The 13,385-nt window shown below is 36.5% G+C and overlaps 1 non-coding gene across 1 annotated transcript; it reads left to right on the top strand.

Annotated features, from left to right (window-relative positions):
* The first annotated feature begins 4,891 nt into the window (after positions 1-4,891).
* On the top strand, positions 4,892-4,965 carry TRNAR-UCG. The gene has a single exon. It is a non-coding gene; the product is annotated as a tRNA-Arg (tRNA).
* Positions 4,966-13,385: the final 8,420 nt, after the last annotated feature.

Here is a 13,385-nt window from a genome sequence, read left to right as displayed (position 1 = left end):
TTCAACTTTTGAAACAGAAACTATTGATAGGCGCCATGGAGCCACTAGAAAAGCTATTGGCTTCAATAAATGTAAGCACACCCAAGAAACAGTAAGGAAACTAACGCCTAGCCTAGCCTGCAAGAAGAGACCAGTAGATTTCTACATGAGGTGCAACCATGACAGCAGTCGACATAAGTCAAGATCGACTAATGTTGTTGTCACCGGATGAGAAAATAGTTGGCCAGCGACCAAAAAAATCGGAATTACTAACGAGCCCACTAATGAAAAAGATTTGCACCTACTTATATCTTAGTCAAACTCATTGCCTAAAAAAAAAATACCTGCCTTAGAGAGGATCTGCCCTGAAGAATAGAGATCATTCATGAACATGCATCGAAATATTTTACCGAGGTTCCCATAGATTTGGTCAGTAAAACCTCAAGCCAAGTATCCTTGGGATCAGTTGTCTCTGCAAGTACACTAGGCCATGACGTTATGATGTGTTGATTATGAGTCGAAGTTAATCCCAGTTGAAGTAAAATCCGACCCATGATCCAATTGCAAAGCAATCTGGTGTCATATTAGGAAGTGAAAATGGGACTCTTGTCAATCGGCGCGTCGGTGATGCAAGAAGGGAAATTAATTTCTCACAAGAGTTCTTTTCATTATTGAAGATGAAATCGATGTTGTAGTCAAATAAGGGCTCATAATTTTTGGCATATTAATATTTTGTTGTTGGGTTTGGCCTTTGTGCATGAGGAGTGTGCTTAGCATGTATAAAAACTTGTGAGGGACATAGAGAGTATTGAGAATCATCGTCCAAGAGAGCTAAGAGTGTGAGAAAGCTTATTTCTTGTAATTGATTCTTGCGATACTCTAGGATAGGGAAACATTTATGGGTGAGTGTGATAGAGCGATTTCAATTCCATTTTTGCCGATTGTCATGGAACCATCTCGTTAATTCTCCCCATGGAGTGGGTTAATCCATCGAGTCTCATAAGTTGTGTTCAATTTTTTTTTAATTTCAGCAGTTTATTTCTTCCTCAATTCATTTCGTTTGTCCATGTTTCCGCATAGTCCTAACAAACTTTATCAAAACCTAGGGTACTTGTTAAGCGATTGTTCTGGGCATTTTGTCTGTTTGCAATTGTCACTATGGCTTTTAAGAAATTCGATTTGAAGAAATTCACTAGCAGGAATAATTTTGGTCTGGGGATCATTAACATGTTCGCGTTGTTGGAGACACAGGGTTTGGATTCAGCGTTGGGAGGTGACGATGAATTTGAAGAAGAAGAAAGGGATAACTTATACAATTTGAAGAAGGATCCCTATGCTGGAGGAAAAGAATCCTCTATATGCCTATTCGGTTTAGCTTCGGAGAAATGTCTTTGGGAAAATTTAAATACCTTTGGAGTCAAAAAAATAAGCTAAACACCATTTGTATTTGGCCAAAGGACTTTAGAGCTCCAAAGCCCTTTCCAAATGCTGAACCAAATAGGCTCTATATAGAAGCTAGGTGTCCGAACTAAGATGAGAAAGAGTCCTCAACCATCTCATCATTTCTTCACTTTGGAACCGTTAAATAAAGTGAAAAAAAAAAATCCTCAAAGTAAGAAAAGAAAAATATGAAAGAATCATCTTGCATTAAAAGAAATATGAAAGAATCATCTCTTCCCTTGTGCTGTTTTTTGTTTAGTCTTCCACCGCAATTTATGGGACTTGAGCCTGTCAAACGAGAAAAATCGGATTCGGGGCACAATATGAATCCGGATCATAAGTCAAGTCATTTTGAAATTTAAATGGGTCAACATTTGATTAACACATACCAGATCCTACTCAACCGGATTGTCCCTGTCTCCCATCGATTAAGAAATAACTCTGGCATTTGGTAAGCAAAAATTTAATGCAACAAAACATAGTGTTTTGTAATTTCCTCATGATGAGATGATATCCTTCTTCAAGTATCAGGGTAAACATGTTTGAAACATTTACACGCGAATAGAAAATGAAGGGTAGCTAAGCTGTGCACGCAAGTGGTGGTTCTCTGAGGAGAAGCACCTTGCACGGTGTGAAGAAACCAAAGTTGCATGTTCCTACTTTCGCTTTTCCTATTGGAAAAATGACAGAAATGATTCATAAACTTCGGTTCAATGTGCAATATCGCTTATGAACTTTTAATTTATTCAATGTGGTCCCTGAAACATTAATAAATATTCAGTATAGTCCTCGGACCTTGAACTCTTAACAAATATTCAATCTATTTGCTTGATTATATCAAATTGATTAATGTCATATTTTCATAGATTCATGTTAATAGAATTTGCACATGTGATTCCAATCCGTTAAGTTTTGACTGGTGGACAAAAATAAAATACACGTGGATTGTCCATGTAAGATATTTATCTCAAATCAAGAGAAAAAAATTCAACGTGGGATATATGAAGTCCCTAATTTGTTTTTTCCTTTTCTAAAGTATATGGATAAAAAGATGGATATGTTGACTCAGCGTTTCTAACAATCCCAATCAACATATGATATTGCACATCATCATAATGTCTGATTTTTCGTTTGTACTAACTAAGTGACTACATAGAACATTTATCAATAGTGCAAGTTTCACATTGAACAAATTAAAAGTTCGGCGAATACAATGAAAGCTTATCAATAGCTGAGAGAACACATTAAACAAATTTAAAGTTCAGAAACGACATTGCTCATTAGACTAAAATTTAGTGATGATTTTTGTCATTTTCCTTCCTTCTACAAGGAGACTTTCCTTGATTGTCTATTGCGTTTCATTGCCTTCACTATTGCCTTCAGACCTTCTAATTGTCAAGCATGCCATTCGAAAAAGCTATTGTCCTCAAAAATTATTTGAAGCACGATACCTTTACTTGAGAAGATTGTCAAGGAGAATCCAAATCCGAGCTGCTCAACATTTATAGGTATGGATAAATTAGGATATATTGGCTATCACACCAATTCTCTATTGTGGAACTTTACTAACATAACTCACCTGCGTATCTCAACAATCTCCTCCTCACTCAAGTGTGAATTAAATAGTAGGTACCAAACACCAATACACATTAGAAGAATAAAGGGATCGTCAAGAGAGAGTCCAAGTCGAAGCATATGAACATATTCATTTGGACCTCAAAAACTTAAGCCAATTAATGATAAACCAATTAGAATGTATAAACTATTCGCACGACATCAATTATCCGATGTGAGACTTTTGTTGCATCTTCATACAAATGACATATAGAAAAATTAATCTGCTCGTGTATCGATTTTTGTCAAATAGTCATTATGCATAGCAAGAAGAAACTAGTATATTCCCCCCCCCCCATGGTGCAATCTTGACAAACGACATAACTCAAGATCGAACCATGTTGTAACCGATCGAACCATGTTGTAACCGATTGAGAGAATAGTTGACCAGGGACTAACGAAAAAGCGAATCACTAACAGGGCCGTCAATGAAAAAGATTTGCCCCTACTTTAGTCAAACTCATTCCCAACAAGAAATACCTACCCTCAGAGAGGAACTATACCCCTGAGAATAAACAGGATCAATGAATCTGCATCAAAATATCTATGAAGGTTCCCGTAGATTTGGTCGGCAAACCTCAAGCCAAATATGCTTGAGATCAGTTGTCCCTGCAAGTGCACTGGGTCATGACATTATGATATATTGAACATGACTCGAAGTTGATCTTGATTGATTGGAAATCGGACCCACAATTTAATAGCAACCTGGGCACCTATTAGGAAAGTCGGGATTCAACTCTTGCCAATAGGATTGTGGGTACCGCGAAAAGAGAAAGCTATTTCCCACAAGAGTGGTTTTCTGCATGTAAATATTACATTGTGGAGTCTGGTCTTGTGCGCATAGTGAGTGTGCTTAATATGTGTGAAAACTTACCAGAGACACTAACAACATCAATAATCATCTAAGAGAGCTGAAAGTATTCAAAAGTCTTTTATTGGGATTGATTCTTGTGGATGGTATATATTGTCAAAATCTTTGACACAATTGAGAATGTCATGAAATGTTCAGCATCTCGTTGTTTAGAATATATTCTCTTTGCCAACCCGATCAATGTCGAGAAAAATCGGAAAAGAAGCTACAATTGAAGAGACCGCCATTTCAACTCTCACATTTGAGGAAATCCTGGAAACATTTGTTGAGGATCCTATAATCTTGTTGGCTTGTTGTAATCTTTTTGTCAAAATGATATTATCTTTCATTAAAAGCTTGGTAACTCTTACCTCAACTGCATTTTTTGTGGACTTTGGGAACCTTGACTCGGTTACGTAAGTTTCTTGATGCGTGGAAACTACCCGCATTTTACATGTATCAGGAAATATTCATCTGTTATATAATAGGCGTGACCTCTAAAGTTGGTCTAAGTAGACACTTGTTTGCTAGTTATTAACACAACTGTAGATGACGCTATACGCGATAACTCGTGCGTGCGTGTGTGTGTTAATAGTAAAATCAAGAAACATACACACATATATATGTACATACGTACTTTATCGCTTGAATATTATATGCATAATTGACTCTAGATATATATTTCATGTGATGGGAGACGTTTAGAAAGGATTAGGTCAAAAGTGCCTGTAAGTATTCATATGGAGAGAAAAGAAACACATCACCTGAGAAAAGAAAGAGGATTGTGAGGTGAAAAGGATTTAGAATCAATTCTTGAAAGTAAGATATTCATATAGATTTTTCAATTCTAAATTATTACAAAATTTTCCCTTTTGTTATACCAAAAGACATAAGCGTTTAATCGGATTTTCAACAAAAAGTTTGAGATTAATATTGTAATAAATTTTTATTTCTCAGAGAATCTAACTTGTATTAAATAAATAATAAATGGAAGAATAAGCACGTGGTGACCGCATAGCGCAGTGGATTAGCGCGTCTGACTTCGGATCAGAAGGTCGTGGGTTCGACTCCCACTGTGGTCGCTTTTTTTCTGCCTTCTTCTCTTTGCCCTTTTATGATACTACACAATTTACTTACCTTACTTTTGCAAATTTCCATATCTATCTATCAAGAATTCGACAGGGGTTCTCCTTTTATTTAGCTGCAAAATAACTTTGTATATTTCATTCACGAAACAACAAGGAAATAACTTTTTTGGCCTTAAAGCGTAAGTCGGTCGAAGGTTCAAAACCCTCCAAACGCGTTTCTCGGACTTAAGTGGGAGGTTCTTGCTGGTGGGCTGTGGGGCTAGCCTCCCTTCAAGTATAATCGCCGTCGGAAAGGGTCTTCGCCACCCTTCGGGTGGTGGTGAGTTGACCCGATTACGACCGGCGGATCCCGAATTATAAAAAAAAAAAAACAGGCTAGAGAGTGCTTCGATGCCAAGAAAAATTTTCATTTTGGAAGGACTCTTTTTATTGTGATATGCACGATGGGTGCATTGAAATGCAAATATACCTTTCTTGCGTACGTTTAATAGGTATCGTGAATTGAAATGCAAATATACTTTTCTTGCATACGTTTAATAGGTGCCCTATGGGCATCGATTAACAGATTTCTTGGCTCAAGTATTAGGGCGAGATAAACCCCTTTTGGATTCTTCCCATGATAATTAATTCCTCTTCTACTCGGAGAGAAAATTGTTAAAGCTTCTAGATGATGGCCTTATACTGAACACTTTCTTGGCATCGAAGTACTCTTTAGCCTTGTTATGATAGGAAACAGCATAATGTTAAAACCACCTTGCTAAGTAAAGAAAAAGTTCCAAATTGGAAGATCATTTTTCTTTGATGTTACCCAAGATAGGTGCATTGATATGCAATCTTCATTTATTTGGTACGATTAGCAAGTGACCCATGGGCATCGGTATACAAGATTCGTTCAAATTGCTTGGCATAAGTGTTATTGCAAGATACCCTTTTGGACTCTTCCCATGATAATTAGTTCATCTTCTACTCAAACAGGAAATCGTTAAATTTTCCAGATGCAGGCCTCATATGGAGCACCTTCTTGGCGTCGAGGCACTCTTTAGCCTTGTTATGGTAGAACATAGAAGAATCTCAAACCACCTTGCTTGTCATGTAAAGAAAGCGCTTCACTTTGGAAGCACCTTTTCCTTTCAAGTTACACCCGATAGGTGCATTGAAATGCGAATCTTTCTTCATTAGGTGCGATTAATAAGTGTCCATGAGCATTGATGAAAGAGATTCGTTCATATTGCTTAGCGTAAATGCTATTGAAAGATAACCTCTTTTGGACTCTTCCCGTGATAATTAGTTCCTCTTATATTCAGAGAGGAAATCGTTAAAGCTTCCAGATAATGCCCTCATGTTTGAAGGGATTTATCGAAACCGAATCAGACGATCACACAGAGAATCGAGAAAAATTGGAAAGACGCACGAGATTACCCAGGTTCACCCCAAGATTAGGGCTACGTCCCGCAAAGAGATTTCACTATATTTTTCGATTTACAGCCAATTCAACTCAATACAATGACAAAACCGAACAGAATATATATGCCCAAAAAACGGGCTAAAAAACCTAAAACCTCTTAATTCCACCATACAGGCCAGCTTAAATAAAAGCCCAAATCCGTAGAGGTTTCGGGGGCGCTGCCCCCGAACCCCCACCCGCTCACCGGCGAGCGGGGCGGCCGTCCGCCGACCGGGCAACGGAACCCCCGTCGGGAGGCGCTGCCCCCAAACCCCCGCATCCCACACGTAGGGGTCATATGTCGTTGGGTAACACTTCGGTTTCCCTAAGCTCACGTGAGTGTACCCGGTGTGAGAAACGAGGGTCCCCGAAGTATTCGTCAACTCCAACAATGTTGAGCATCTTCTTGGCGTTGAAACACTCTTTAGCCTTATTATGGGAGGACACAGTAGAATCTTAAACCACCTTGCTTGTCAAGTAAAGAAAATGTTTCACTTTTGACACACTTTTTTCCTTTCATGTTACGCACGATACATGTATTGAAATATAAATCTTCCTTTATTAGGTATGATTAATAAGTGTCCCCCGAGCATAGATAAACAAGATTCATTCGAATTGCTTTGCGTGATTGTTGTTGCAAGATAAACCCTTTTGGACTCTTCCCATGATAATTAGTGCCTCTTCTATTCGGAGAGGAAATCGTTAAACCTTCCAGATGTTGGCCTCATATTGTGCACCTTCTCGGCGTCGAAGCACTCTTTAGCCTTGTTATGGTAGGACATAGCATAATCTTAAGCCACCTTACTTGTCAAGTAAAGAAAACATTTCACTTTGGAATCACTTTTTTCTTTCATGTCACGCATGACAGGTGCATTGAAATGTAAATCTTCCTTTATTAGGTACGACTAACAAGTGTCCCATGGGCATCGATAAACAAGATTCGTTCAGATCGCTTGGTGTAAGTGTCATTACAAGATAAACCCTTTTGGACTCTTCCCTTGATAATTAGTACATATTTTATTCGGAGAGGAAATCGTTAAAGCTTCCAAATGCTGGCCTCATATTGAGCACCTTCTTGGCGTAGAAGCACTCTTTAGCCTTGTTAAGGGAGGACATGGCAGAATCTTAAACCACTTTACTTATCAAGTAAAGAAAATGTTTCACTTTGGAAACATTTTTTTCTTTCATATCACGTACGATAGGTGCATTGAAATGTAAATCTTCCTTTATTAGGTACGATTAACAAGTGTCCCATGGGCATCGATAAACGACATTCCTTCGGATTGCTTGGCGTAAGTGTCATTGCAAAAGACTCTTCCCATGATAATTAGTTCCTGTTCTATTTGGAAAATTGTTAAAGCTTCCAAATGCTGGCCTCGTATTGTTATCAAGCACCTTCTTGGAGTTGGGACAACTTCTTATCTCTACCATGACGATTGGCATGTATTAGGGCCTCCGCTAAGAATATTGACAAGCGGGGCGGTTTAAGATTCTGCTATGTTCTTCCATTCAAAGGTTGCAAATGTTATTCAAGGCCAAAGTTGCAATTAACTTGCATGAACATTCTAAAACCGTAAGCTTTTAAAAGAAAGTGTGATTCAATATATTAAATATTATATCATTTCTCCTCCTGCTGAGTTTGATTTTTTTATTTTATCTAGTACTAAGCATTGACATATTTAATTGAAGAGGCAAATGGGGTCTAAGAAGATTTGAAATCAATTAATCTTACTCTAATATCATGTGAGATTTTATGATATTATTGTTAACTGTTCTAAAAATTTAAACTATTAAATTAAGACATGGTTTAATATTTAAATTATTTATCAGTCTTGCAGCTAGATCTGAGGATTTAGTCGAAATTCCAAGCTGATATTTGTGGTTCTCGGGTTCCTAATCCTTCCATACTTGACTGAGTCATTTGGAGGCTGTCTGCTTCAGTAATTTTCACGGTTGGGAGTGCCTGGAATGGGCTGACTTGGTTGAATCCAACCATTCCAAAACATTGCTTCATTGCTTGAATCCTCTGCGCTGATGCTTTTGCCGTTTTGCTGATCAAAGATAGGAGCCATTTTTGTCCTGTTTCTTCCAGGGTCTGGACTAGCTGTTCTGGATTTGCATCTCATCCCTCCAATTCTGGGATGAGAATTTGCTATTTTTTTCACATTTATAAGTACCTTCTCCCCTATCAATTTGTCCTAATTTTTTTTTATTTGGTCCGTCCTTTATGAAAGTGATGCATAGTGGTAAAAGAAAACCGATCCGCTCATTTCGAGTACGAGAGAATCATATGCAAAGGGTTTATTAGATATTTCCAAGAGTGGATACCGTTGACACCTTAATTTAGGCTACTTATTTAGGATTAAACTGCATAAAAATTTGGGACCGACCGGGCCCCTAGACTAAATATTTAAAATCATCTTCATGTAGTTCAATTTTCAGCATACATTACATTTGTTTGCATTTTACTCGGACCGGCAGTGGAATTGGACCAGAAACAGACTCGTGGACCGGGCTAACGTTGCATGACAAATTCCGCCAGCAAGAGGGGGAGCAATGAACGAAAATTCTAAGGCCTTGAGACCTAATTTGAGCTTAATTCAGCTCACAAAAAGTCTAATTAGGGAAATTCCTTTTTTACAATTAAAGTCCGTTACTCAAAAAAAGGCCCTAATTCAAGCTCGCAAGAAGCAAACAAGGCCTCAAAGGACTCGATAGGATTCGACTAGCCCATGTACAGGGGCTTGGCCGAATTCCATCCAGTAGATAAATCAATTTCTAAAAGTTCCTGGTCAGAATTGTAAATAACAAAAGTTGAGGCCCCTGACCTAAAACGACTTTTCCTATGTATACAACGTTGCGCCTCACAATTTGGGGAGTCGACGTCGGCAATTCACAATTCAAAACGTATGAGCGACGCAACGTGATCCTTGCTGCATTGAGCCGACGCCCACTCGTTGTCCCGACCTGTTGACGTTGCCGCGTCCCACCTCCCTTCGGTCCGGTGAACCCCGAGCAGCCACGCCTCCTCTCTAAACCACGACCATCAGCCACTGCTCGATTAGCCCTCCATCGACAAGCTGCGGTCTCCATCTCAAGGCCATAGGCTACCACCGTGAACGTCTCGACTGGCAACCATTGTCGAATGCCCCTTGGCCATGAGTCTGCGACCTCACCGTCGAGCTTCCCACGAGGACCACCACCGTGAGCTCCCTCAGCCGTGACTAGCACCTTGTGTCCTCGTCAGGCAAGTCCCGAGCCACCGCCGATCCACGCGAGACATTGTCCATGCGGTCCCAATTCCGTCTGTGTGATCCGTTACGTTGAGTTTGAATTTAAACATTATCCGTAAATAAGGTATAGATTTTTTTTCTTAGAGTGAATATTCGGTCATGTTTCCGAATTTGAATTCATTTCATATCGGACGCAGATTTTCTAGAATATTAGAAAACTAATTCAAAGTTCGGGAATTTGCCCTTGTCGACAATATGCGCAATATCGGTGGTTCGATCTCGACTATGAGATAACACCACCGATAGCATGGGAAACCGAACACCGAACAATTCGATCCACATCCAATACCATTCGCTAATTTCATCCGTCATCAAATTCGAACTAGATATGTTTTTAAAAATCATGCATTATTTTTCACACTTCTTTTTACATACTTGAATGCATATTTATCCATTTATGCTTTATAATTTAAAAAAGAAATATAAAAAATATCCTCTTTAATTTAATGGGTTAATACCACAAAAAATTTCAAATTGGTATTGTGACAAATTTAATCCAAACTATTTTTTTAACCATCAATACCTCTAAACCGGTACATCCGTAATAAATTTACCTTAAAGTAATTTTTTTAACCATGAAAAACCCCAAAACGGTATACCCGTGACAAAGTTACCCTTTATTAAATTGGGTTAATGCCACGAAAATTTTCAATTGGTACACTTCTGAAAAACATATGGTAAAAACCCTAAACGGATACACTCGTAAATTGCCACGTGCCATCCAACTCAATAATATGAGGATTAGATTTAACGAAAACTAACGAAGGGTAAATTTATCACAAGTGTGTCGGTTTTGGGTAAATTTGTCACAAGTGTACCAATTTGTGATTTTTTATAGTAAAAATATAGTTTGGGGTAAATTTATCATATATATACTAATTTGAGATTTTCCGTGATATTAACCTTAGTTTAAATGCATTAGCAAGATAAGATCTCATGGATAGCATTTCAATAGAAAGCTAAGATTTGCTAGAAAATAGATAGTAGTAGTTAAATAATTTGCATATGGATTAAGATTGCATTTGCATATAGATAGGGTCTATATATTTAAGAATATTTGGAATTAAGGGAAGATTTCCTAGATAATATTGGGCTTTAATATAAATTATTGCCTATACAATTTAGGATGAATCTTCACTTATAATAGATTTTATTTCATTAATTTCTAATTTTAAATTTCCATGAAAAGTGCAAAAAAATTATTCATATCATTTGCATATATCACATCACATGTCATTTGCTATGTTATCAACTATATGCCGTGTCATTATATACGTGCCAAATCATTTTCATGTCATTATCCCTGTCATGGCATTAATGTCATGTTGTCATTTGCATGTCATTTGGTGAACATGTCTAGGTTCATTCATTTAGAATCTCCGTCTAGGTTGTAAATTAGGTCATTTAATTCAGAATTACATATCATTCTAGGATAAGCATCATTTATATAGTTATGATGTTAAGTTAGCTCATTGCATAATCATTTGCATGGCATTCATATGTTAAATAAATCATGTATCATAGTCTATATGAGAGGTTAATTTAATGGCATATAATTCCGTGATAGAGTTCAAGTCACATGACATTTTAATATAGAGTCCATAAAATTTTTGTATGTCATAGAGTTAGGTCATTCAAATAAATGCATTGCATTCCATATGAGAATAATTGCCATTTTCTTATGTCGTTTTGGCGTAATCATTTTCTAATATAGTTGCGTTCATGCATTAGTTCGTTATTGCATTAGTCTAAGTCTTGCATTTGGATAAAATGCCAGGATTTAGGCTGCAGCGTCAAGAAATGTCAATTGCAATTTATTTAACCCTTTAATTATTCACTATTAAATAATGAATCTAAGTTGCCTACATAATTTTTTTTATAAAAAAAAAAAAGGTACCGAAAGGGCGTTAAAGTAATATAGCTTAATCAATTGTCCAAACTTACCATCTTTGGTTCGTAGAATAAAGTAATTCTCCCGATAATTTATTAAGTATCTAATCAACCTACCATAAACTGATGAGCGATAACTCCTAAGTTTGCAATTTGGTATGGACAAGAGAGGGTCCAAGTTAGGTTAATAAACTTAGGGCCTGTTTGATAACGTTTCTGTTCCTCTATTTCTATTTCCCCAAAACAAAAAGAATTAGAAACATTTTTAGTAACGCAAATGATTCTAATTCTAATTCTGCTCCCGGGAACACTTTTGGAACAAAAATAAGAAACGAAAAAAAGTTATTTCTAAAAAAAAAACACTTTTGAGAATAAAAAAGACAACGATAGTCCTCTATCACTTTTGTTTGGCGCTTGCGAGGCATGGATCGGGTCAACTGGACCTAGTCCGGATAAAATTTTTAAATAAAAATTTTAGAAATTAATAAAAAATAAAAAATAGAAAATATTAAAAACAAAAGGAAAATTCATAAAAAAAAATCTAAAACAATTTGGAAAAAAATAAGAAAATTTCCCAAATTTCCACAAAAATCTCAAAAATTTGGAGATGGGTCATTTCAATGGGCCAATCCTATTTTTGATGATTTTGCCTTTCCATTTCTCCCAAATGACAATTTTGCCCTTCATGGGCAAATAGTTTAAAAAAAATCTCAAAATGTAGGAAATGGATTCATTCAACTAACCAATCCTTCTTTTTTTTTTTGGGTGATTTTGCCTTTCGATTTTTTCTAAGCCTTGCGTGATTTGTTATTAGAGTACCATCCGCATGGTATCCAAGAGTTAAACTAAGCCACTTATGTGGTAGAGATGGATTTTATTCATTATGAGCAGTAAAAGATAATTAGAGTCACATCTTTCATCATTCATATATGCATAGCCTCAAGAGAAGCATAAAAAAAAAATAACAATTTTAGCATATTATCCTTCCAACAAACAAAGTTGAAGCATACCCTATTTTGGCCAAAAAAATGTCATGGTGCAAGAGGATCGCACTTGAGGGTTTTAGAAAAGTCATCAAATATGATTATGTAATTATTTGATTCAAATGACAAATTGGGAAGAAAAATTATTTCCTAGAACAAAAATTTTGTACAGTTACCAAATACGTTTTTATTCCAAGAATAAAAATTTTATACGATTACCAAACGCATTATAATTCTCTAAAATTCATCTAAAAAATAGAATAAAAAAATTGATTCTAATCAGAATCACTTTTTTAGAACAAAAACGTTGCCCAACATGCTAGTCGTGATCCATTAGCCTAAATTCGAGAGAGATACCAAATTCAAAAGTTGATTTTATAGATTCGTTTTTTAATAATGATGATGATGATGATACTCCAATATGCGTTCCGCAAAAATGTTTGTTGGTTCTAACAAAAATTACATCATTAGGAAAAATATTTAAAAAAACTCTATATGAAAGAATAATGTTTGCACACCCATATGAACACCTAAATATTAGGATATTAATTAAAATGAATCCAAATTGCCTACATAGATATTTTCATGAAAAGAAAAAGTACCGAAAGAGCGTTAGAGTAATCTAGTATAATTAAGTCTCAAAAGCTCACAATATCTAATTCGTAGAAATAAAGAATTTCTCTCAACACTTTATTTATATGTCTAATCGATTTACCGTAAACCGATTAGTGGCTCGGAGTTACATCTTTTGCATGTTAATTACTAAATCCTAAGTTACGATGTGGTATGGACTCGAGAGGGGCC

Source organism: Rhodamnia argentea, chromosome 5, assembly GCF_020921035.1.
Source record: "Rhodamnia argentea isolate NSW1041297 chromosome 5, ASM2092103v1, whole genome shotgun sequence".
Classification (NCBI taxonomy): Eukaryota; Viridiplantae; Streptophyta; class Magnoliopsida; order Myrtales; family Myrtaceae; genus Rhodamnia; species Rhodamnia argentea.
The sequence above is the reverse complement of the archived record's forward strand: the minus strand, read 5'-3'. Positions and strand labels throughout refer to the sequence as shown.